The sequence below is a fragment of the Rattus norvegicus genome, chromosome X, assembly GCF_036323735.1.
Source record: "Rattus norvegicus strain BN/NHsdMcwi chromosome X, GRCr8, whole genome shotgun sequence".
In the NCBI taxonomy this organism is placed as follows: Eukaryota; Metazoa; Chordata; class Mammalia; order Rodentia; family Muridae; genus Rattus; species Rattus norvegicus.
In genome coordinates this window covers 6034216-6060567 of record NC_086039.1, presented here as the reverse complement: position 1 = coordinate 6060567, position 26352 = coordinate 6034216, and the positions used below count along the sequence as shown (strand labels likewise).

The following is a 26352-nucleotide window of genomic DNA, read 5'->3' as shown; positions in this document are numbered from 1 at the left end:
AACTATTTTGAGTTATGTGCAGCAGCACATACCTGTAGTCAGACTGGAGAATCCTTAGTTTGAAACTACTCTTTGCTACACTTAACCCCCAATCTCAGAAAATAATATAATTTAAGAAGTGCTTGCCTTTTTGTTCTCATCTTTTAAAACTTTTTGCCGTTCAATTATCTTCTTTTAAAACTTTTTATTCGTTTATTTATGTATTTTGTGTGTGTGTGTGTGTGTGTGTGTGTGTGCGTGCTTATGTGACACTTGTGTGCTTTGCCTACAGAAGCCATAAGAGGACATCAGATCTCCTGCAGCTGGAATCACAGATGGTTTTAAACCACTAACATGGGTACTGGGGGCTAAACTATAGCCCACTGGGAATACAAGAGGTCCTCTTTACCACTGAACTGTCTCTCTACTTCTTCTCATCTTAAAATGATTCAAAGTTCCACTGGTACAATAGTGGCATGGCTGTTATTGAAATAACGAATTGTTCTCTGACTGAGTTTGAAGCATGCTCCACAAGAGGGTACTCATGCCTGGTAATGTCAATCTGGTGAAAAATCTATATCTGAAGTGGTGGTCTTGGACCAAAGAAGAAAGCTAGTAATATTGCTTAGCTAAATTTACATAGTTCCAAACTGCCTTCTAAATATGTATAATTATATCCATAGAATATGCTACTCTCAACTCTGACCAATAAAGTTTCTCTTTGCAGTGAAGGCAGTGAATGAAGAGATATGTGGGTCCTGAGAACAAATAACACTTATTTTATTGGCCTTAAAGGAATATTTATACCACTTTGACTAAGGCTCTGAGAACATCATGGAAAAGAGTACAGAAAGTATGGAGGATAGAACAAAGGGATGTGAAATGATATCTCCTAGGCATGACACAACCCGTGTAAGATTACATGATCTCACAGTAGCTGTAGCTGCCCCAAATGGGCCTGCACAAGATTTGGCTATTAACAGGAAATCATGGATCAAGAAGGGGATTAGGGGATCTCCATCTAGAACTATTGGGCACTGATAGATTCTGGAGAAGGGGAAGCTACTTTCTTCAGTTGTGTACCCACAGATAAGCCCACCAAGTTCCAATAGACAGCTGTAAACCCATGGTCACACAGATGATTCTGGTTAAACTCAGTGAGTCATAAAAACATAACAAAAAGGCACAAATATGGAAAAGAAACTTATAGCAGAGAGGTGTAAGAGGACGAGAAAGTTATAAGGGGAGATTAAGATGACAGCGATCAGAATTCACTGTGTGTGTGCATGTGTGCGTAATTGTCAAATAATGAATATTTTACAAGAAAACAAAATTATCCAGACAGAACTTTCTTTGTATCCTTTGATGAATAACATCCCCCATTATAAGTTTAGATTAGCAGTCAGCACTTTTTTCTTTGAATTTTCAATGTAACGAACACTCTAAGTTCTGTTAACGTGAAACTCTTTTCCACATCAAGTACACTAATAAAGACTCATCTTTTCCATCAGAATTCTTTTCCTAATGCATATGTCTAAGTTTGTCTTAGCTCACTTCCAGTAGCTGCACATCAAGAATCTCTCTTACAAGAACAGAAAACCCATACGACCATGGAGAGCCATTTCTTCTACAATTCTATTTACCTTCAGATAGAAATATTGCTTCTACAATTCTATTAACCTTCAACTAGAAAAAATGCAAAGCATGAAGTGTTATGGAATATAGTTATAATTTCAACATTTAGAAGGCAAATACAAAAAGATCCCCAAAAAAGCAAAAGATTTAAAAATGAGGAAGCCATAGTATAAAGTTACTCACACACCAAAGTTAAGAATCTGCCATACAAAGTACTTGCTGTTATTTTCTGCCACGTAACTTAGATATGTTGAATGACTTGCCTCATATACTATTTCAAAATTCTGCTAAAGAAATAGCCTGATATACCTAATTGTCTTTACTAGGGGAAAAGTCCTGATCCACTGGGCACTTGTGTAAAGTATTGGTGGTAAATAGCAATTTTTTACACATTTACTTTGGAAACTCACAGTAGCATGGAACATTATGTAATAGTAGTACTGACTTAAATGCTAAATTATTCTGCTTATAGCATGTCTCTCCCATGTGGAGATACGACAACACAAACTTTTCTAAACTTGTGTGAGCTATAAAATATGCACAGTGACCAATCAGTGGCTGAATCTGAAGTAAATGATATGTCTGGTAAGTTATCATGAGCTTCTCATTTTTATGCCAAGTTAGTGGTACTCCTTTATACTTCAAGAAATTATGTGCATAATGATGGTGACTAAAATTTGAACTATGCTGTTGGGTGACCTGGAGTAAATAAAACTATGGTCCTGAAAATTCAAGTTGTATCAAAACAATACAAAGTAAAAATTGTTTAAGATATATATTTATTTACTAGTTATCTTTTCTCCTCTAGAATATAAGCTATAGGAGTTGAACACTTTATCTCTTTCATTTACAACTATCTTTTCACTGCTCAGAACAAAGCCAACCACATAGCGTGGGTTCACTAAATACTTATAAACCAAAAAGAATGAAAGGAAAGGAGGAAAACGGAAAAAAGTAAATATATGGGAAAGTAAAATGGAAGACTCAGGTTAGATCAACTATAGAACTAGCTATAGAACTAAGCTATAGAACTAACACCCATAGAAATGAAACTACTTTCTTAAATTTCTAAGTCTTCTCATTTAGAGACTGTTTTAGGTGCTTTTGTTTAACTGTGAGCCAAATATTTGACAAAAACCACATATGGAAGAGGGTATTTAGTTTGGCTCACTGTTTCAAAGAGATTTCAGTCCACCATCATGAGAAAAGTATGCAATTCAAGCAGCTTCACCCATTGTGGTGAATTGGTGGTATGATGGCAAATGTTCACAGGAATGGAGGACGAATGATAGCGGGTGAGGAAGCACCAGAACCAGAACCAGGGGTGGAGATGGGTAACATTCCCAGACAACCTAGTATCAGACCACACAGCCTAGATGTTTGTGGTCTATGTCAAACAATTTGCATTTTCTTTCCTAAATGATCTTCTGTGAAGCTGCATTCAAACTGCACAGAATGCTGGGATTTTTGTCTAAGTAGCTTATTCCTGAAGTTGCATTTCTAATTTACTCAGGGGGCTGCTGAGTCTTAAAGCAGATGGACCAGACTGTTCAAGTCTGGGGAAAGGATTAACTTCAGATAAAAAACTTGTGTTTCTATGACCAAGGACTTAGTCAACTACCTAATTTAGAGTGTATGATTTATAAGAATTTTTAAGAATGTGGAGGAAATGACACTTAGCCTGTCTATAGAAATGGGGTTTGGTACATTTTTTACTTATGAAGACTAAAAGGAAGATGGTGCTAATTTAACCTTGTGGTTGGGGTTACAAATGAGAAAGTAAGTTTTAACTACCCAAGGAGGCCATCCATTTATTAGTCAGAGTTTCAGAGCATTCCAGACTCCTGTGTCAATTAAAGCACATCAAACTTCAATCAAATATCAAAAAGTCTATTTAGAGAGTTCCTTTGCTCCCCTTTCTCTGCCCCCTCTCTCTCCTTCCCTTCCTACCCCCTTTCCCTCCTACCCTCCCTCCATCTACCTCATCCTCTTGCTCTCCCTCCCCCTTCGTTCCTCCCCTCCCTATCCCTCTTGCATTTTCCTCCTCCCTCCTTCTCTTTCTTGCTCTTTTGTTTCCTTCCTCCATCTTATTTCTCTTTCCTCCTTTTTTCCTTCAGTCCCTCCTTTTGTGAGAAAACTTCCCTGATCCCTCACTCTCTTGCATGGCATACTCAGGACCTCATATAGAAAGTGAATGAAGTTGACTTTCACAGGAAGGAATGGCAAAGGGTCAACCAGGCTTAATCCTCTTTTAGCCAGACACTATTGCAGACAATTTGATTAGAAGAATTAGTTGGCTAGAATTAGTCTTGACTTTGGTACATTTCCAATATCTGTACTTTTCCTCATTGTCATTTGCATAAATACTTGAGAGTCAACAACTAAAAGAATTTAAAAAACGTACTGACTGAATTTTTTGTCAGAGACACTCTATTTCAGCTGGCATCTTTCACTATTTAAAAGGGCTCTGGTTTTAAATAGCACTTTCTTCTTTGGTCCTACTGGGTTTCAATTATGTGCAGAGCCCTGTGTTAAGACACAAAAATGACACCAACACAGCTCCTATCCTGACCACTGAAAACCAAGCAGGCACATAAGCCAAATGAGCTAAACAAATGCTGAACTAAACTTTAAATGAAAACATTTACAAGTGAAGGCCTAGTAATCCTCTGTTTGACTTTTGAACAGCATGTGCTTAAGTAGGGTGCAGAAAAGAATACTTTGGGGTTTATGGCCAAGCAAAGATAAGTACTAAAGAGGAGTTCAGAACAGAAGTGCATCTGAAAGGATTTGGAAAACAATTTAAACAAAAAAATTTTAGGTGAACTGTATTCAACCAAACAAGGTCCGTGTTGTGTTGTACACAATTGCAGGTCAATTGCCAATCATATAATAATCTCTGTATATTGCTAGCAGCCTTGGAGCAAAACTTCAAGAAACAGGTCAAAACCTCTTGTGCAGATAAGACGTATCCATATGTAAGTCCTCAGAAGGCAGAAACTTGGCCTTCTCTTTTGCTCCCCAGAGACTTGAAGTGTCTGGCACATGTTCAGTACATGATAGATGCTTCACTTCTCAAATTAATGAGCTATAACTCTGTCTTGTCCAACTCCACCAGCTGGTTATTTAAATAAGAATGTGCTCACGCTATGGGAATAACAACCCTGAATAACATTTGCCTCAGCTGCCAAAAGTATCCCCTTCCCCAGTTATTCCATTTATTTCCAGGGCCTCATGGGATGTTACATATATGCTCAAATATTATCCATTCTTACTTTTTTTCTCGTCTTTATCCTGAAAATGGAAGTATAGGAACCATGTCTACTCTGACAAATTGCTGCCCCTTCTATGAGTATGATATACCGTCTCAGTGCTTATCTCCAGTGTCCCAAAAGCTGCTATAGTGGAAGCCATGGTTACACATGGTCCTTCAGAGCCCTGGTGTCTAAGCCTTACTAATTTTATAGAAAAATACCCTCAGGATTATAGCAGCATTACAGTTGCAGCCATAAAGTGCTGTTGTGCTTCCCAAATCTGACATAGTCATCCTTCAAACATTGTGCTTCCTTTCTGTCTGTCCCAACAATGAGCAAAAGTTGGGCACCATGAAGCCATTTTTATACAACAGTCCATCTTTCTTCTCTTGGAAAAGAATGACTATAGGGTATGTATAAACATGAACTAGTTTTGTTTCACTGAAGTGAAGGGTATGGAGGGGTGGAGGTTGATTCCAAAGGAGGATAAATTCAGCAGAAAATGGATGAGAACATAGTTCAAACCCTCAAACACTTGTGGGGAAACATTTCAACCATATTTGAGAAGGAGCTACAGTCTTATTTACAAACATAGGAAGAGATACTATTACAACTCATGTCATGTACTGAATGTGCCTCAACAGTTTCTATATTAGACATGTGAATACGAAAATGATAGCATTCAGTAGGCAAGGTCTTTGATAGGTGATTTGATAGAAGCAGAGCCCTCATGAATGGGATTAGTGCTCCTATGAGGAAAAAATACCACAAAATTCAGGAACTCTCTCAGAGTCTGTCTCTTGGTCTCTTTTTCTCTCTGAGTCTGTCTCACCCCCTTCCTCCTCTCTCCCTTGTTCCCTTCTTCTTTCCTCAGTCCTCTCTCACCTTCAGGAAGGTATAGTGAGAAGCAAAGCAAAAAGATGTCCCTCACTAGAACCTGGTCATGTAAGCCCATTGATTTTGGACTTTCATAAAAATGTTTTCTCTTTAAACTCCTTAGTCTATGTCATTTTCTTTTAGTAAAGTCAATTGATTAAAGATACAGAAGAGGTGTATGCAAAATTAAACAGTGGAATTCTACAAATCTAAGTTTGAGTTTTAGTGATCCTACCATGACTAACAGAGACTCCTAGCTTTCTTATTTGTAAAATTTGTAAGGATAGTGGTAAAAAAATATCTGGTAAAAATATATTACATATACAAAAAAGAGCCATAACAGCTAATATACTATAAGGCATTCTTAATATACTATAAGATAATATTTCATAAGAGCTCTCCAAAAAAGCCTTATAATAAGTAAATAAAACTCCAAAGCAAGTAGTTTTTAGGAGTGTGAATGGAACTGTGTTAATAGAATCCTATTATTAGCATCAATAATGGCCTGTGTTCAATCCCCAGCATAGCTTAAAGTGTGTATGACACAGATGAATAGTCACAGTACTCAGGAAATTAAGGCAGGACGATCAGGGCCAGAAGTTCAAGGTCATCCACAGTCATAAGTAGAGTTCAAGAACAGGTTGGGATATGTGAGATTTTACATCAGAAAATAAAAAGAGAGAGAGAAGGGTAGCTTCAAATAGTGGTAAACACCTGTGATGCCAGCACTTGAGAGGCCAAGTTACATAAATTATAAGTTTGAGATAAGCCTTGTTGCCTTAGTCTGTATCTTAAGTCAAGGCCAATTGAGGCTACAATCTTTGTAGATAGACCTACACTTTAAAAAGAAAGTAAAGGTAGCTTTATTTGGTGCTCCCCACATCGTTTTTTATTCAACAACCCCCAAATCTACTAAGAAGGCACCCTGATCAATCAATGCACATGCTAGTGGCAGTACCTCTATTTTGCTTAAGTCTCAAAGAGAGGGAAGATAGTCACAGCTTGTTATAGAAATTCAGAGATTAGTAGATATTTAACATAAGATCTTCTGCTTGTGAGCTCATTCTCCCTAAGCCTTCAGATTATATACTTAATGTGACTCATCGTTCCAGAATTAATTCTGGATTCTAAAGTCTCAACAAATTTATTTCACTCAATACTGTGTGCACATTGGTCAAAAAGTTCCTTACAGAAGCCTCATGCCAGAGAGCTTTAGATATGAAACATGTAGTTTCCCATCCACCATTGTTTTCAAACATGCTTTGTGAAACCCCAGAAAATCAGTATCTCATGGACACATCCCACTTGCCACAAAGAACAACTTCTTTCTAATCAAATATCTTACAAATATTCTGGGTTATGGTCCTAGACACAGTTAACATTGGATAATTTATTTCCACTAACAACATCCACTAATATAAAGAAGGCTTTACATGTGTGATTGGAAATCCTAATTGTTTTGTGTAATTTATGATGTATTTGAGAGCGATTGAGTCTAACATAGTGGCTCAGGTCTATAATCACAGCACTTAGGAGGCTAAAGCAGAAGTATGGCTGTGAGTTCATAGCCACCCTAGGCTACATACTGAATTCAAGGCCAGCCTGGTATAAAATGTAAAACCTCATCTCAAATGAAACAAAAATAAAATGATTATTGTTAAAACAATCTTTAATCCTAGGTAGCACTGGAACAAGAAACTTCTTGATGTTTACTTCCCTGACAGGTACAAACCCCACCAAATCTTGTCTCTGTCTCAAAGTTAGATGACCATGCTATGGAATATGTGACCAAGGAACTAGAGTAACATTCAGGAATACAGACTTCATTTTCTCTGCCCACATTTTATGGCCTGCCTCCTCAAAATGCATAGAACCTTTTGTCCATCGTGTACAGACCATATCTGTGAAAGAAGAGAAGAACTTGGAAAAAGCTTTGAACTGACAGGCATTGACAAGTTTATTCACCAATGGCACCCAAACACATAATCATCAAGAATATAAGGATCACAGCCAACGTTTTGGACATTTTATGAGGAAAATGCCAATGGAGCTCCATTGTCTGAGGAAGGGCTTCCTGGGAGGAAGTTCTCCAGAAGTGGTGTTTCCTTTACTGCTGCTTGACAGTAAAGCAAACCCAAAGCACCTCTTCTTCAAATATATTTTGGTTTTAAGCTAGAATATGTTTTAGTTTATAAAGCCAGTCAAGTTAAGTGGGGGTGACTTAGGCTTTCTGCAAGTTCCCTGCTTATTCAGAATCAGGAATATTTCAATAAAGCTGAGCTTAAAATAGCAACTTTTTTTAAAGGGATCAACATTGGATCCTGACTCTCCTTACCATTCCAGTGGTCACTGCTTAGGTCTATGAGAACATATATCTCTGTACAGTGCTTTTTTTAAAAAAATCACAAAAATGATTATTAGGCAGAATACAGTTTGTAGAATTCATCAGAACTGATAAAAATACTTTAGATCTCTTTGATCACCATAGAAATGTTAGGAGAGAATTTATTTCTAGCACTGGAACACTGAGAAAATGGCCTACATGAATAGCTGCTTAGGAGACATCTGAAGTACAAATTCTTCATTAAATTTTTTCAGCATTGAAGAATCTCAAATTGGGGTTGAAGAGATACCCCAAACTTAAGAACACTAACTGTGCTTGCAGAGGGCAGGGTCTTGGTTCCTAGTATTCACATCATTGCTTTGAACCCTCTGTAACTCCAGTTCCAGGGCATCTGAAACCTTTGGCCTATATGGGTACCCACATTCATATGCATATACTCAGACAAAGACAAACATGGAAACACAATTTTTTTTAAAAACTCTCAAAAGTTTAAAATTAGAATCTCAATCTTTCCCCTTCCTTCTCCTCTTCTTTCATCCCTTACCTCATCCTCCCAACTACTACTATAAAATCTTGCATGCTTGTCTTAGTTAGGGTTTCTATTGCTGTGATAAACACCTTGACCACAAACAACCCAGAAAGAAAAGAGTTTATTTCAACTTACAACTTGGAGTCCATCATTCAGAGAAATCAGGGCAAGAATTGGAAATAGGAAACTGAAGCAGAAGCCGTGGAAGAGTGCTGCTTATTAGCTTGCTCCTTTTAGCTTCCTCTACAGACATATTTACAGGCCAAGATTTTGGAGAAATTTTCTCAATTAAGACTCCTTGTTTTTATTTTTTTTTATTAACTTGAGTATTTCTTATGTACATTTCAAGTGTTATTCCCTTTCCCGGTTTCCGGGCAAACATCCCCCCCTCCCCTTCCTTATGGGTGTTCCCCTCCCAACCCTCCCCCCATTGCCGCCCTCCCCCCCATAGTCTAGTTCACTGGGGGTTCAGTCTTAGCAGGACCCAGGGCTTCCCCTTCCACTGGTGCTCTTACTAGGATATTCATTGCTACCTATGAGGTCAGAGTCCAGGGTCAGTCCATGTATAGACTTTAGGTAGTGGCTTAGTCACTGGAAGCTCTGGTTGCTTGACATTGTTGTACATATGGGGTCTCGAGCCCCTTCAAGCTCTTCCAGTTCTTTCTCTGATTCCTTCAACGGGGGACCTATTCTCAGTTCAGTGGTTTGCTGCTGGCATTCGCCTCTGTATTTGCTGTATTCTGGCTGTGTCTCTCAGGGGCGATCTACATCCGGCTCCTGTCGGTCTGCACTTCTTTGCTTCATCCATCTTGTCTAATTGGGTGGCTGTATATGTATGGGCCATATGTGGGGCAGGCTCTGAATGGGTGTTCCTTCAGTCTCTGTTTTAATCTTTGTTTCTCCCTTCCCTGCCAAGGGTATTCTTTTTCCTCATTTAAAGAAGGAGTGAAGCATTCACATTTTGATCATCCTTCTTGAGTTTCGTTTGTTCTAGGGATCTAGGGTAATTCAAGCATTTGGGCTAATAGCCACTTATCAATGAGTGCATACCATGTATGTCTTTCTGTGATTGGGTTAGCTCACTCAGGATGATATTTTCCAGTTCCAACCATTTGCCTACGAATTTCATAAAGTCGTTGTTTTTGATAGCTGAGTAATATTCCATTGTGTAGATGTACCACATTTTCTGTATCCATTCCTCTGTTGAAGGGCATCTGGGTTCTTTCCAGTTTCTGGCTATTATAAATAAGGCTGCGATGAACATAGTGGAGCACGTGTCTCTTTTATATGTTGAGGCATCTTTTGGGTATATGCCCAAGAGAGGTATAACTGGATCCTAAGGCAGTTCAATGTCCAATTATCTGAGGAATCTCCAGACTGATTTCCAGAATGGTTTTACCAGTCTGCAATCCCACCAACAATGGAGGAGTGTTCCTCTTTCTCCACATCCTCGCCAGCATCTGCTGTCACCTGAGTTTTTGATCTTAGCCATTCTCACTGGTGTGAGGTGAAATCTCAGGGTTGTTTTGATTTGCATTTCCCTTATGACTAAAGATGTTGAACATTTCTTTAGGTGTTTCTCAGCCATTCGGCATTCCTCAGCTGTGAATTCTTTGTTTAGCTCTGAACCCCATTTTTTAATAGGGTTATTTGTTTCCCTGCGGTCTAACTTCTTGAGTTCTTTGTATATTTTGGATATAAGGCCTCTATCTGTTGTAGGATTGGTAAAGATCTTTTCCCAATCTGTTGGTTGCCGTTTTGTCCTAACCACAGTGTCCTTTGCCTTACAGAAGCTTTGCAGTTTTATGAGATCCCATTTGTCGATTCTTGATCTTACAGCATAAGCCATTGGTGTTTAGTTCAGGAAATTTTTTCCAGTGCCCATGTGTTCCAGATGCTTCCCTAGTTTTTCTTCTATTAGTCTGAGTGTGTCTGGTCTGATGTGCAGGTCCTTGATCCACTTGGACTTAAGCTTTGTACAGGGTGATAAGCATGGATCGATCTGCATTCTTCTACATGTTGCCCTCCAGTTGAACCAGCACCATTTGCTGAAAATGCTATCTTTTTTCCATTGGATGGTTTTGGCTCCTTTGTCAAAAATCAAATGACCATAGGTGTGTGGGTTCATTTCTGGGTCTTCAATTCTATTCCATTGGTCTATCTGTCTGTCTCTGTACCAATACCATGCAGTTTTTATCACTATTGCTCTGTAATACTGCTTGAGTTCAGGGATAGTGATTCCCCCTGAAGTCCTTTTATTGTTGAGGATAGCTTTAGCTATCCTGGGTTTTTTGTTATTCCAGATGAATTTGCAAATTGTTCTGTCTAACTCTTTGAAGAATTGGATTGGTATTTTGATGGGGATTGCATTGAATCTGTAGATTGCTTTTGGTAAAATGGCCATTTTTACTATATTAATCCTGCCAATCCATGAGCATGGGAGATCTTTCCATCTTCTGAGGTCTTCTTCAATTTCTTTCCTCAGTGTCTTGAAGTTCTTATTGTACAGATCTTTTACTTGCTTCGTTAAAGTCACACCGAGGTACTTTATATTATTTGGTTCTATTATGAAGGGTGTCGTTTCCCTAATTTCTTTCTCGGCTTGTTTCTCTTTTGTGTAGAGGAAGGCTACTGATTTATTTGAGTTAATTTTATACCCAGCCACTTTGCTGAAGTTGTTTATCAGCTTTAGTAGTTCTCTGGTGGAACTTTTGGGATCACTTAAATATACTATCATATCATCTGCAAATAGTGATATTTTGACCTCTTCTTTTCCGATCTGTATCCCCTTGATCTCCTTTTTTTGTCTGATTGCTCTGGCTAGACTTCAAGAACTATATTGAATAAGTAGGGAGAGAGTGTGCAGCCTTGTCTAGTCCCTGATTTTAGTGGGATTGCTTCAAGTTTCTCTCCATTTAGTTTAATGTTAGCAACTGGTTTGCTGTATATGGCTTTACTATGTTTAGGTATGGGCCTTGAATTCCTATTCTTTCCAGGACTTTTATCATGAAGGGGTGTTGAATTTTGTCAAATGCTTTCTCAGCATCTAATGAAATGATCATGTGGTTTTGTTCTGTCAGTTTGTTTATATAATGGATCATATTGATGGTTTTCTGTATGTTAAACCATCACTGCATGCCTGGGATGAAGCCTACTTGATCATAGTGGATGATTGTTTTGATGTGCTCTTGGATTCTGTTTGCCAGAATTTTATTGAGTATTTTTGCGTCGAAATTCATAACGGAAATTAGTCTGAAGTTCTCATTCTTTGTTTGTTCTTTGTGTGGTTTAGGTATAAATGTAATTGTGGCTTCACAGAAGGAATTCAGTAGTGCTCCACCTGTTTCAATTTTGTGGAATAGTTTGGATAATATTGGTATGAGGTCTTCTATTAATGTCTGATAGAATTCTGTACTAAACCCATCTGGACCTGGGCTCTTTTTGGTTGGGAGACCTTTAATGCCTGCTTCTATTTCCTTAGGAGTTATGGGGTTGTTTATCTGGTTTATCTGTTCCTGATTTAACTTCGGTACCTGGTATCTGTCTAGGAAATTGTCCATTTCCTGCAGATTTTCAAGTTTTGTTGAATATAGGCTTTTTTAGTAAGATCTGATGATTTTTTGAATTTCCTCTGAATTTGTAGTTATGTCTCCCTTTTCATTTCTGATTTTGTTAATTTGGACACACTCTCTGGGTCCTCTCATTAGTCTGGCTAAGGGTTTATCTATCTTGTTGATTTTCTCAAAGAACCAACTTTTGGTTCTGTTGATTCTTTCTATGGTCCTTTTTGTTTCTACTTGGTTGATTTCAGCTCTGAGTTTGATTATTTCCTGCCTTCTACTCCTCCTGGGTGTATTTGCTTGTTTTTGTTCTAGAGCTTTTAGGTGTGTTGTCAAGCTGCTGACATATGCTCTTTCCTGTTTCTTTCTGCAGGCACTCAGCGCTATGAGTTTTCCTCTTAGCACAGCTTTCATTGTGTCCCATGAGTTTGGGTATGTTGTACCTTCATTTTCATTAAATTCTAAAAAGTTTTTAATTTCTTTCTTTATTTCTTCCTTGACCAGGTTATCATTGAGTAGAGCATTGTTCAATTTCCACGTATATGTGGGCATTCTTCCCTTATTGTTATTGAAGACCAGTTTTAGGCCGTGGTGGTCCGATAGCACGCATGGGATTATTTCTATCTTTCTGTACCTGTTGAGGCCCATTTTTTGACCAATTATATGGTCAGTTTTGGAGAAAGTACCATGAGGAGCTGAGAAGAAGGTATATCCTTTTGCTTTAGGATAGAATGTTCTATAAATATCCGTTAAGTCCATTTGGCTCATGACTTCTCTTAATCTGTCGACATCACTCTTTAATTTCTGTTTCCATGATCTGTCCATTGATGAGAGTGGGTTGTTGAAATCTCCCACTATTATTGTGTGAGGTGCAATGTGTGTTTTGAGCTTCAGTAAGGTTTCTTTTACGTATGTAGGTGCCCTTGTATTTGGGGCATAGATATTTAGGATTGCGAGTTCATCTTGGTGGATTTTTCCTTTGATGAATATGAAGTGTCCTTCCTTATCTTTTTTGATGACTTTTAGTTGGAAATTGATTTTATTTGATATTAGAATGGCTACTCCAGCTTGCTTCTTCTGACCATTTGCTTGGAAAGTTGTTTTCCAGCCTTTCACTCTGAGGTAGTGTCTGTCTTTGTCTCTGAGGTGTGTTTCCTGTAGGCAGCAGAATGCAGGGTCCTCTTTGCGTATCCAGTTTGTCAATCTATTTTTTTTTTATTGAGGAGTTGAGGCCATTGATGTTGAGAGATATTAAGGAATAGTGATTATTGCTTCCCGTTATATTCATATTTGGATGTGAGGTTATGTTTGTGTGCTTTCATTCTCTTTGTTTTGTTGCCAAGACGATTAGTTTCTTGCTTCTTCTAGGGTATAGCTTGCCTCCTTATGTTGGGCTTTACCATATATTATCCTTTGTAGTGCTGGATTTGTAGAAAGATATTGTGTAAATTTGGTTTTGTCATGGAATATCTTGGTTTCTCCATCTATGTTAATTGAGAGTTTTGCAGGATACAGTAACCTGGGCTGGCATTTGTGTTCTCTTAGGGTCTGTATGACATCAGTCCAGAATCTTCTGGCCTTCATAGTTTCTGGCGAGAAGTCTGGTGTGATTCTGATAGGTCTGCCTTTATATGTTACTTGATCTTTTTCCCTTACTGCTTTTAATATTCTTTCTTTATTTTGTGCGTTTGGTATTTTGACAATTATGTGATGGGAGGTGTTTCTTTTCTGGTCCAATCTATTTGGAGTTCTGTAGGCTTCTTGTATGTCTATGGGTATCTCTTTTCTTAGGTTAGGGAAGTTTTTTTCTATGATTTTGTTGAAGATATTTACTGGTCCTTTGAGCTGGGAGTCTTCACTCTCTTCTATACCTATTATCCTTAGGTTTGATCTTCTCATTGTGTCCTGGATTTCCTGTATGTTTTGGACCAGTAGCTTTTTCCGCTTTACATTATCTTTGACAGTTGAGTCAATGATTTCTATGGAATCTTCTGCTCCTGAAATTCTCTCTTCCATCTCTTGTATTCTGTTGGTGAAGCTTGTATCTGCAGCTCCTTGTCTCTTCTTTTGGTTTTCTATATCCAGGGTTGTTTCCATGTGTTCTTTCTTGATTGCTTCTATTTCCATTTTTAATTCCTTCATCTGTTTGATTGTGTTTTCCTGGAATTCTTTCAGGGTTTTTTGCGATTCCTCTCTGTAGGCTTCTACTTGTTTATTAATGTTTTCCTGTGTTTCCCTAAGGGAGTTCTTCATGTCTTTCTTGAAGTCCTCCAGCATCATGATCAAATATGATTTTGAAACTAGATCTTGCTTTTCTGGTGTGTTTGGATATTCCATGTTTGTTTTGGTGGGAGAATTGGGCTCCGATGATGACATGTAGTCTTGGTTTCTGTTGCTTGGGTTCCTGCGCTTGCCTCTCACCATCAGATTATCTCTAGTGTTACTTTGTTCTGCTATTTCTGACCGTGGCTAGACTGTCCTATAAGCCTGTGTGTCAGGAGTGCTGTAGACCTGTTTTCCTCTCTTTCAGTCAGTTATGGGGACAGTGTGTTCTGCTTTCGGGCGTGTAGTTTTTCCTCTCTACAGGTCTTCAGCTGTTCCTGTGGGCCTGTGTCTTGAGTTCACCAGGCAGCTTTCTTGCAGCAGAAAAGTTGGTCTTACCTGTGGTCCCGAGGCTCAAGTTCGCTCGTAGGGTGCTGCCCAAGGGCTCTCTGCAGTGGCAGCAACCAGGAAGATATGCGCCGCCCCTTCCCGGTAGCTTCAGTGCACCAGGGTTCCAGATGGCCTTTGGCGTTTTCCTCTGGCCACCACACACACACACACACACACACACACACACACACACACCATGCACATATACATACATACAAAAATAATAAAGTAGCCAAATAAGACTTTCCCAGACTGCCCACCAGGTGCTTTGTTTTGCCACAGTTCCTTCTTGTGCTCAGTCTATAACCTTGGAGAACATTCTCCATTCCAGCCAGGAGATCTTCCACAGGTATAGCGGGATAAAGGTACTCTAAACTCAGTGTTTACACTGAACCAAGTCACAAAATTCAAGGTAGAGCATAAAAGCAGACATTGAACAGCAAGTAGGAGCTGGTCCATATCTGGGGAATGGGATAATATTTCCTTCTTACACTTCTCCTGACATGGCAGAAATTAATCAAACCAATGATGAAATGAAATACAATGTTGTTATTAGCCTAAGAGGGTCTCAGGAGAACTAAAGGGACCTGGAACAAGAATTCCAAAGAGTTCCAAGCATGTGTGTGATGACACAGGTTCCAGAAAGGGTTGTCATGGTAGGAAGTATGCCAGTTCATTCCATTTCAAGATGAAATGAAATACAATGTTGTTATTAGCCTAAGAGGGTCTCAGGAGAACTAAAGGGACCTGGAACAAGAATTCCAAAGAGTTCCAAGCATGTGTGTGATGACACAGGTTCCAGAAAGGGTTGTCATGGTAGGAAGTATGCCAGTTCATTCCATTTCAAGACCAGCAGGCTCAGTCAACTACATCCAAACCTTGGCACTACAACTACTACAACTACCTCATGTCCTTGGGTTAAGTGAAGCCTCACAAGATTACTGAATTTAAAACATCTCTGACACCCCACAATGAAGAAATTCATGCAGCTGCCAAGCTAAAGACTGTGTTTCACAAAATGTATAGCTAGTCTTCAGTCCTATCACTTGAACTAGTACTGCCAGAGCCAGGCTCCCATCCATCTTCTCCAAATGTTACCTGATAATAGAGCCAATCTTTCCTCTGCTCGAGGGTTTTTGTACCTTCTCCAGTCTTCCACTAACGGGGCTTACCGCCGGATCATGAGTGTGCTAGGTCAAAATTGCAGACCTGCATTGTGTTGCATCTCTCCTCCTCAGCATGACAACATTAGACACAGCACTTCCAGTTTCGACACAGCAATTGAAGCAAGTTCAGAGGAGATTACCGCTGTGGACGCAACTTCATTGAGACGCCAGATCCTCAAGCTGAATAGACGATTGCAGCATCTAGAAGAGGAGAACAAAGAACGAGCCAAAAGGGAAATGGTCATGTACTCAATTACTGTAGCCTTCTGGCTGCTAAACTCCTGGCTTTGGTTGCGTCGCTAGAGGTAACCTCAATGCTCAAAAGTAATGTCTTTTCAGCTAGGAATATAGAGCTTGCAAGTTTCTTCCTTGTTTCTGCCTTTGTTTTTTAATGTCATTTCTTTTCTTTATTTATTGGATATTTTATTTATTTACATTTCAAATGTCATCCCCTTTCCTGGTTTCTCCTCTGGAAATCCCCTATCTCATTCTCCCCTGTTTCTATGAGGGTGCTCCCCCACCTACCCACTCTCCCACCTCCCTGCCTTGGCATTCCTCTACACTGGGGTATGAGATTGAGCCTTCAAAGGACTAAGGGACTCTCCTCCCACTGATGCTCAACAAGGCCATCCTCTGCTACATATGCAGCTGGAGCCATGGGTCCCCCTCTTTTGTTGGTGGTTTAGTCCCTGGGATCTCTGGGTATCTGGTTGGTTGAAATTGTTGTTCTTCCTATGGGATCAGCTCCTTTGATCCTTTCTCTAATTCTTCCAGTGGGGTTCCCCATGTTCAGTCCAATGGTTGCCATTTCTACATCCTGTGCTTGCTAATGTATTTCTTCTGAGACCCCGGAGAAGCAGTGAGCAATGGAAGCATATTCTGCCTCTCAGCTATATTTATTTACTCTTGACTAGTTCTGTAGTGAGGTTGAAGTTCTTGTCTTGAAGGCAAGAATTTAGTCAAAAGAATACAGTTTTATCTGTTTATTTATCAAAGTTAACCTAATCAAAAACTCTAAAGAAAATAGTATGCCATCCACTGGGCTCTGCTGTAGATTTCATAGAAGCATTTATGAATAATTATGAGGTTAGTGGCATATTTATGGAGTAAATAAGGAAATCCATTTTCTCTTCCAAATCATGATAGGCCAGGTCTCCCTTTTACGGCATTTTTTCTCCTGAGCAGATGTCAAAACTACAATGCAAGTGATATTACAATGACATCAGGTCTCTTCAGGATGCATATCATATATTAGTGCACACGTGTGGGAGAATGCTTTGTTGCCTTAATTTCTGGAGTGAAAACAATCTAACTGCAGCTTCAAGGATGCTTAACCACAAAAGGTTATCCTTATCATCAGGAGACACAGCTACCAAAGTGTAACTGGAGTTTTTCTTAGTTGTCTCATATCTAACTTCTGGCCTACCTCATATCACTAATACCTACTGCAAGAACTCCACATGTGGGTTTTGTAAATGAGGTCTAGTCTCATAGAGCTTGTCATTTTTTTATTCTGTTTTCTCTCATCAATTTACACAACTAACTTTGAATAGGACAAAAAGTACAGAGACAATGGGATTCATAAAAGCATCTGTAAAACAAAACCAATAATCTGACCTATTTCTCAATAAAACTGAATGGTTTTATTAGGTATTCTTGCATGCACTTTCCAATATTAGTACTTTTGAGATTCTGAGCTGTTCTCAGATTCAATTTGTTTTTGAGATTTTATTTTATGTGTACAGGTGTTTTGTCTGTATGTATGTCTATGTACTGCATGCATGCAATGACCACAGAGACCGAAAGAGGGTGTCATATCCCTTGTGACTGAAGTTGCAGATGGTTGTGAGCTTCTATTCTGTGTAGGTTCTAAAAATTGAAACTGAGCCATTTCTCCAACCCTTGTCAGGTTTAAGAAAATTTAGTCACTTAGTAGCTCAGGATCATTTTGATTAAAAACACATGAGAAAGAACTTAAAATAATTCAACATTTCAGCAGTTTATCTAATACTTGCCCAAGATTTGCATCCTTATTAATAACTTAATACTATAGATATTTTCCTATAAATACATGTTTACAAATTATTAATTTAAATCCTACAAAATACAGTACAAATGTAGTATATCTAATAAACTGTCAATGTAAACATGAAATAAAACAGATTTTGAAAGAGAAGAATCAAGTTTACAGATTTAGACTACCAATTTCAAGTTGTATGATGAGTTTTCAGTACTTAAGAATTAGATATTGACATGAATATAGCCACACAATCCATAACACATAATAGAAGGCATAGAAATAGACATGTGTGGATATGGTTAACTGACATTTTGTAAAAGAAGACAAGGGAAACAGAAAGGCAGCTCAGTCAAGTAGTTGTGAGCAAGAACACTTGAGTTCCATGCACTGAACTAGCATTAAAAAAATCCTTGGATATCCTGGCACATAGTGTAATCCCAACACTGGGGAGTCAGACAGATGGATACTTGGGGACCATTGGCCAACAAGATAGCTTTCTTGGCAGGTTCTAGTTCAATGAGAAATCCCATCTGAGAAAAGTTTTAATGATGATGATGAGGAGGAGGAGGAGGAGGAGGAGGAGGAGGAGCACACTGAGAAATCACACACACAAACACACACACACACAAAATAACAACACATACAATACATACCCCAAAACACAATCACCAACACACACACACACACACACACACACACACACACACACACACAAAGAGCATAAGGATAGTATTTTTGGAAAATATTGTTCAGAGCATTTGAAAACTCAGTGGAAATAAAGAGAATACAGATGTGAACTCTCAAACAGTAAGTTAAAATATATTTAAAAAGAACCTCAATCCTTATTAACACCAAACATAAAATTAGATTATTGGCTGCCTATACATGAGCTCAACAAAAACACCACCAATAGACATCCCAAAGTGGAGAAAGTCCATGATGCTTTCAACATTACACAACAATCCACAGTCAACCAATTAATGTTGAGAGTTTGAGAAATACTGTTCTCTGGGGAATAGCTAACCAATTGGTTCTCCAATACCAAATAGCCAATTCTGAAAAAATACAATTAACAGGTTACGATACAGACTGGGTAGATTATATTTAGGAATATGTGTGTGTATACATATATATATACATATATACATATATATATACATATATTTCATTGTCTTAGTCATGTTCTATTGCTGGGAAGAGACATTGTGACCATGGCAACTCTTATGAAAAAAAGGATTCAATTGGGGCTGTCTTAGTTTCAGAGGTTTCAACAATTGTCATCCTGGCCGGGAACATGGTGGCATGCAGGCACATGTGGTACTGAAGAAATAGCTAAGAATTCTACATCCAGATGAGAGTTCTACATCTGGATCTGCAGGCATCATGAATACAGAGACACTGGGCTGAAAATTGTCATTTTGAAACCTGAAAGCCTTCCTCCAGTGACACATTTCCTCCACCCCTCTAAATCCTTTCAAATAGTCTCACACTCAGGTGACCACTCATTCAAATCATGAGGCTATGGGGACAATTCTTATTCAAAACTACAAGATACAGACACAATATATATGTATACATATATATATATATATATATATATATATATATATATATATATATGCAGTAACAATTAAATAAGAAGCCCGTTAACTTGAAAAAGAGCAAGGAGGAATATAATGGAGGATTTTGAGTGAAGAAAAGAAAGAAATGTAACTATATTATAATCTCAAAAAAATCATGACACAAAAACCTAAAAATATTTTAAAAATAAATATAAGGAGTTATTTCTTTAATAGGACACAAAAATTTTTTAAAGGAAGTTGACCTACAAAGAAAATGTGGCATATGTACACAAATAGAATAAAAATTTGAACTTTAAAGGGGGCTGTTGCTTTTAACAACAGAAATGAACCACAGAACTGCCAAAGTGAAAAACAACTGCAAAATATACAACAGTACAAGGCTTCATTCACGTGTGAACTATAAACCACTGAACTCATGGAAGCAGAGTAAGACGATAGTTAGTAGAGGCAGGCTGGGAAAAGCAGAGGTTTTGATCAAAGGATACAAATCAACTGAGCATACTATTGGCTACAATACAGTAACATAGTATGTGTTTCAAAAATACTAAAAGTGAAATTTTAAAATACTTTTATGGAAAAAGATAAACATGTGAAATGATTGATTTGTTAAGTAGCCAGATTTAATCATTCTATATTGTGCCCTACAGATATATTCAGTTACTGTTTGTCAATTAAAAACAAAACTTAAAAATAAATCTAAGGAGTGAAAGTAAAACTGAGAAAATTTAATGCAAAAATTTACAAAGTCTGTTCTTAGAATATTGCTAAGAAAAAGAAGAAATCGATGGAAAGCTGAGGCAGAAGGGTAACGGGTTAGACACCAGTCTGGGCTATAAGGTAAGATGCTATATAAGATTAAAAGAATAGGATGAGGGGTTGGGGATTTAGCTCAGCGGTAGAGCGCTTGCCTAGCGAGCGCAAGGCCCTGGGTTCGGTCCCCAGCTCCGAAAAAAAAAAAAGAAAAAAAAAAAGAAAAAAAAAAGAATAGGATGAAAGGAAAAGTACAGAAAAGGTAGCTTTAACTTAGGAAAATACATACCTAAATTAAAATATCTCTATTCCAAACATGTAACAATGTCTTTTCCTTCTGTTCTGCAATACTAGCAATTGAACTCAAAGCTGTATTCATATCAGAGAGATGCTTTCTGTGATGAATTGCTAGCTCTTGGACTTTGAAGTAGAGTATTGCTATGCCACTCAGGCTGGTGTTGAGCTCTCTATCTTTTTACCTTAGTTCCCTAAGTCCTGCAACCACAGGTGGGCGCATCATTGTGGTACTAAGAATGGAACCCAGGGTTCCAGGCATGTTTGTATCTCCAGATCCTCAAGAACACAATGAGAAGAGGAACAATTTAATTAGAAACGGGAAAAAGATATAAAACTACAGGAGTGACAAGTAATTAGATAATAATAGAAAGGCAGAGGCCTCAATCATTAAAGAAATGTATCTAAAATTGACAACAAATGGATGAAATGAAGATGCAGCCATTAAGAGTGCTAATTACTCTTACAAGAGGAAAGTCATGTTTAAGCCCCAGTACCTACATGGTGGCCAAAAATCATCAGGAATCTAATTCCAGAGGATCCAATGCCTTCTCTGGTTTTTGTGGCCATGTAACTTGCATAGTGCATAGGCATGCACACAAGCAAATAGTCAAACACATAAGATAAAATTAATAACTTTTTTAAAATGTCTTTTAGAAAGAAAAATTAGTCATGTTCACCCATGCAGCTAAAACCAAAAATGATTGTCGGCTTAAAAATGTCTGAAGCTTAATTAAAAGAACCTACATATTGCAAAACTGCATTTACATAAAATGCTAGACAATGCATAGATTATAGACCAGTGTGTATTGTATATCAATGTGTATGCACTAAGTGGTGGGCTATGGGTGGGAAGAAGGAACTGACCTAAAAAGACCACAAGGGATTTTTCCAGGATGATGCTTTTTTTTAAACATTATTATTTTTATTAACTTGAGTATTTCTTATTAACATTTCAAGTGTTATTCCCTTTCCCGGTTTATGAGCCAACATCCCCCTAACCCCTCTCCATCCCCTTCTTTATGGGTGTTCCCCTCGCCGCCCTCCCCCCAACAACCAAGTTCACTGGGGGTTCAGTCTTAGCAGGACCCAGGGCTTCCCCTTCCACTGGTGCTCTTACTAGGATATTCATTGCTACCTATGAGGTTAGAGTCCAGGGTCAGTCCATGTATAGTCTTTAGGTAGTGTCTTAGTCCCTGGAAGCTCTGGTTGCTTGGCATGGTTGTTCATAAGGGGTCTCGAGCCCCTTCAAGCTTTCCAGTTCTTTCTCTGATTCCTTCAATGGGGGTCCTGTTCTCAGTTCAGTGGTTTGCTGCTGGCATTTGCCTCTGTATTTGCTGTATTCTGGCTGTGTCTCTCAGGAGAGATCTACATCCGGCTCCTGTCTGCCTGCACTTCTTTGCGTCATCCATCTTGTCTAACTGAGTGGCTGTATATGTATGGGCCACATGTTGGGCAGGCGCTGAATGGGTGTCCCTTCTGTCTCTGTTTTAATCTTTGCCTCTCCCTTCCCTGCCAAGGGTATTCTTGTTCCCCTTTTAAAGAAGGAGTGAAGCATTCACATTTTGATCATCCGTCTTGAGTTTCATTTGTTCTAGGCATCTAGGGTAATTCAAGCATTTGGGCTAATAGCCACTTATCAATGAATGCATACCCTGTGTGTTTTTTTTTGATTGGGTTACCTCACTCAGGATGATATTTTCCAGTTCCAACCATTTGCCTATGAATTTCATAAAATCATTGTTTTTGATAGGTGAGTAATATTCCATTGTGTAGATGTACCACATTTTCTGTGTCCATTCCTCTGTTGAAGGGCATCTGGGTTTTTACAGCTTCTGGCTATTAAAAATAAGGCTGCTATGAACGTAGTGGAGCACGTGTCTTTTTTATATGATGGTGCATCTTGTGGGTATATGCCCAAGAGAGGTATAGCTGGATCCTCAGGCAGTTCAATGTCCAATTTTCTGAGGAAACTCCAGACTGATTTCTAGAATGGTTGTACCAGTGTGCAATCCCACCAACAATGGAGGAGTGTTCCTCTTACTCTGCATCCTCGCCAGCATTTGTTGTCACCTGAGTTTTTTTTTTTTTTACATTATTAAAACATTTTTTTTATTAACTTGAGTATTTCTTATATACATTTCAAGTGTTATTCCCTTTCCCGGTTTCCGGGCAAAATCCCCCTCCCCCCTCCCCTTCCTTATGGGTGTTCCCCTCCCAACCCTCCCCCCATTGCCGCCCTCCCCCCATAGTCTAGTTCACTGGGGGTTCAGTCTTAGCAGGACCCAGGGCTTCCCCTTCCACTGGTGCTCTTACTAGGATATTCATTGCTACCTATGGGGTCAGAGTCCAGGGTCAGTCCATATATAGTCTTTAGGTAGTGGCTTAGTCCCTGGAAGCTCTGGTTGCTTGACATTGTTGTACTTTTGGGGTCTCGAGCCCCTTCAAGCTCTTCCAGTTCTTTCTCTGATTCCTTCAACGGGGGACCTATTCTCAGTTCAGTGGTTTGCTGCTGGCATTCGCCTCTGTATTTGCTGTATTCTGGCTGTGTCTCTCAGGAGCGATCTACATCCGGCTCCTGTCGGTCTGTACTTCTTTGCTTCATCCATCTTGTCCAATTGGGTGGCTGTATATGTATGGGCCACCTGTGGGGCAGGCTCTGAATGGGTGTTCCTTCAGTCTCGTTTTAATCTTTGCCTCTCCCTTCCCAGCCAAGGGTATTCTTTTTCCTCATTTAAAGAAGGAGTGAAGCATTCACATTTTGATCATCCGTCTTGAGTTTCGTTTGTTCTAGGGATCTAGGGTAATTCAAGCATTTGGGCTAATAGCCACTTATCAATGAGTGCATACCATGTATGTCTTTCTGTGATTGGGTTAGCTCACTCAGGATGATATTTTCCAGTTCCAACCATTTGCCTACGAATTTCATAGACTCGTTGTTTTTGATAGCTGAGTAATATTCCATTGTGTAGATGTACCACATTTTCTGTATCCATTCCTCTGTTGAAGGGCATCTCGGTTCTTTCCATTTTCTGGCTATTATAAATAAGGCTGCGATGAACATAGTGGAGCACGTGTCTCTTTTATATGTTGAGGCATCTTTTGGGTATATGCCCAAGAGAGGTATAGCTGGATCCTCAGGCAGTTCAATGTCCAATTTTCTGAGGAACCTCCAGACTGATTTCCAGAATGGTTTTACCAGTCTGCAATCCCACCAACAATGGAGGAGTGTTCCTCTTTCTCCACATCCTCGCCAGCATCTGCTGTCACCTGAGTTTTTGATCTTAGCCATTCTCACTGGTGTGAGGTGAAATCTCAGGGTTGTTTTGATTTGCATTTCCCTTATGACTAAAGATGCTGAACATTTCTTTAGGTGTTTCTCAGCCATTCGGCATTCCTCAGCTGTGAATTCTTTGTTTAGTTCTGAACCCCATTTTTAATAGGGTTATTTGACTCCCTGCGATCTAACTTCTTGAGTTCTTTGTGTATTTTGGATATAAGGCCTCTATCTGTTGTAGGATTGGTAAAGATCTTTTCCCAATCTGTTGGTTGCCATTTTGTCCTAACCACAGTGTCCTTGCCTTTACAGAAGCTTTGCAGTTTTATGAGATCCCATATGTCGATTCTTGATCTTAGAGCATAAGCCATTGGTGTTTTGTTCAGGATTTTTTTTCCAGTGCCCATGTGTTCCAGATGCTGCCCTAGTTTTTCTTCTATTAGTTTGAGTGTATCTGGTTTGATGTGGAGGTCCTTGATCCACTTGGACTTAAGCTTTGTACAGGGTGATAAGCAGGGATCAATCTGCATTCTTATACATGCTGACCTCCAGTTGAACCAGCACCATTTGCTGAAAATGCTATCTTTTTTCCATTGGATGGTTTTGGCTCCTTTGTCAAAAATCAAGTGTGTGGGTTCATTTCTGCGTCTTCAATTCTGTTCCACTGGTCTATCTGTCTGTCTTTGTACCAATACCATGCAGTTTTTATCACTCTTGCTCTGTAATACTGCTTGAGTTCAGGGATAGTGATTCCCCCTGAAGTCCTTTTATTGTTGAGGATAGTTTTAGCTATCCTGGGTTTTTTGTTATTCCAGATGAATTTGCAAATTGTTCTGTCTAACTCTTTGAAGAATTGGATTGGTATTTTGATGGGGGATGCATTGAATCTGTAGATCGCTTTTGGTAAAATGGGCATTTTTACTGTATTAATCCTGCCAATCCATGAGCATGGGAGATCTTTCCATCTTCTGAGGTCTTCTTCAATTTCTTTCTTCAGAGGCTTGAAGTTCTTATTGTACAGATCTTTTACTTGCTTGGTTAAAGTCACACCGAGGTACTTTACATTATTTGGGTCTATTATGAAGGGTGTCGTTTCCCTAATTTCTTTCTCGGCTTGTTTCTCTTTTGTGTAGAGGAAGGCTACAGATTTATTTGAGTTAATTTTATACCCAGCCACTTTGCTGAAGTTGTTTATCAGCTTTAATAGTTCTCTGGTGGAACTTTTGGGATCCCTTAAATATACTATCATATCATCTGCTAATAGTGATACTTTGACTTCTTCTTTTCTGATCTGTATCCCCTTGATCTCCTTTTGTTCTCTGATTGCTCTGGCTAGAACTTCAAGAACTATATTGAATAAGTAGGGAGAGAGTGGGCAGCCTTGTTTAGTCCCTGATTTTAGTGGGATTGCTTCAAGTTTCTCTCCATTTAGTTTAATGTTAGCAACTGGTTTGCTGTATATGGCTTTTACTATGTTTAGGTATGGGCCTTGAATTCCTATTCTTTCCATGACTTTTATCATGAAGGGGTGTTGAATTTTGTCAAATGCTTTCTCAGCGTCTAATGAAATGATCATGTGGTTTTGTTCTTTCAGTTTGTTTATATAACAGATCACATTGATGGTTTTCCCTATATTAAACAATCCCTGCATGCCTGGGATGAAGTCATGCTGGATGACTGTTTTGATGTGCTCTTGGACTCGGTTTGCCAGAATTTTATTGAGTATTTTTGCGTCGATATTCATAAGGGAAATTGGTCTGAAGTTCTCTTTCTTAGTTGGGTCTCTGTTTGGTTTAGGTATAAGAGTAATTGTGGCTTCATAGAAGGAATTTGATAGTGCTCCATCTGTTTCAATTTTGTGGAATGATTTGGATAGTATTGGTATGAGGTCTTCTATGAAGGTCTGATAAAATTCTGCACTGAACACTTCTGGACCTGGGCTCTTTTGGTTGGGAGACCTTTAATGACTGTTTCTATTTCCTTAGGAGTTATGGGTTTGTTTAACTGGTTTATCTGTTCCTGATTTAACTTCGGTACCTGGTACAGGATGATGCTTTGTATATTGATTGCGATGACTGTTTATCAATCTTTAAAATAATATTCTTTAAATGGCTATACTTTAATATGTGCAAAATAAATCTCAGTAAATTTGATTCTCTTAAAAAATCAATTTAATTCACTATATTAACAAAACAAAGAAGCCCAAAGCAAATGGTTATTTCAACAATGCAGAAAAAGCATCAAACAAAATTATTGATTCATAGTAAATGTTATCAGCCTCAGAAGACAGACAAGTGACACTGAAAATTCTGTTTCATGGAAACCCTAGAGCAAACATCCCATTAGTGAAATGTGGATATCCCTTGGAGACTGATGCCCAATCTTCCGGACATTCATACATTTAATATTGTACTACATGGGCAAATCAGTGCC

The 26352-nt window shown here is 38.7% G+C and overlaps 1 long non-coding RNA gene across 1 annotated transcript in view; it reads left to right on the top strand.

Annotated features, from left to right (window-relative positions):
* The first annotated feature begins 15529 nt into the window (after window positions 1–15529).
* The window catches only part of LOC120099384 (uncharacterized), a 40942-nt gene continuing 30119 nt past the window's right edge, over window positions 15530–26352 (top strand). The window contains exon 1 of the long non-coding RNA XR_005498568.2: window positions 15530–16300. This is a non-coding gene — a long non-coding RNA (uncharacterized LOC120099384). The remainder of the gene's footprint in view (window positions 16301–26352) is intronic.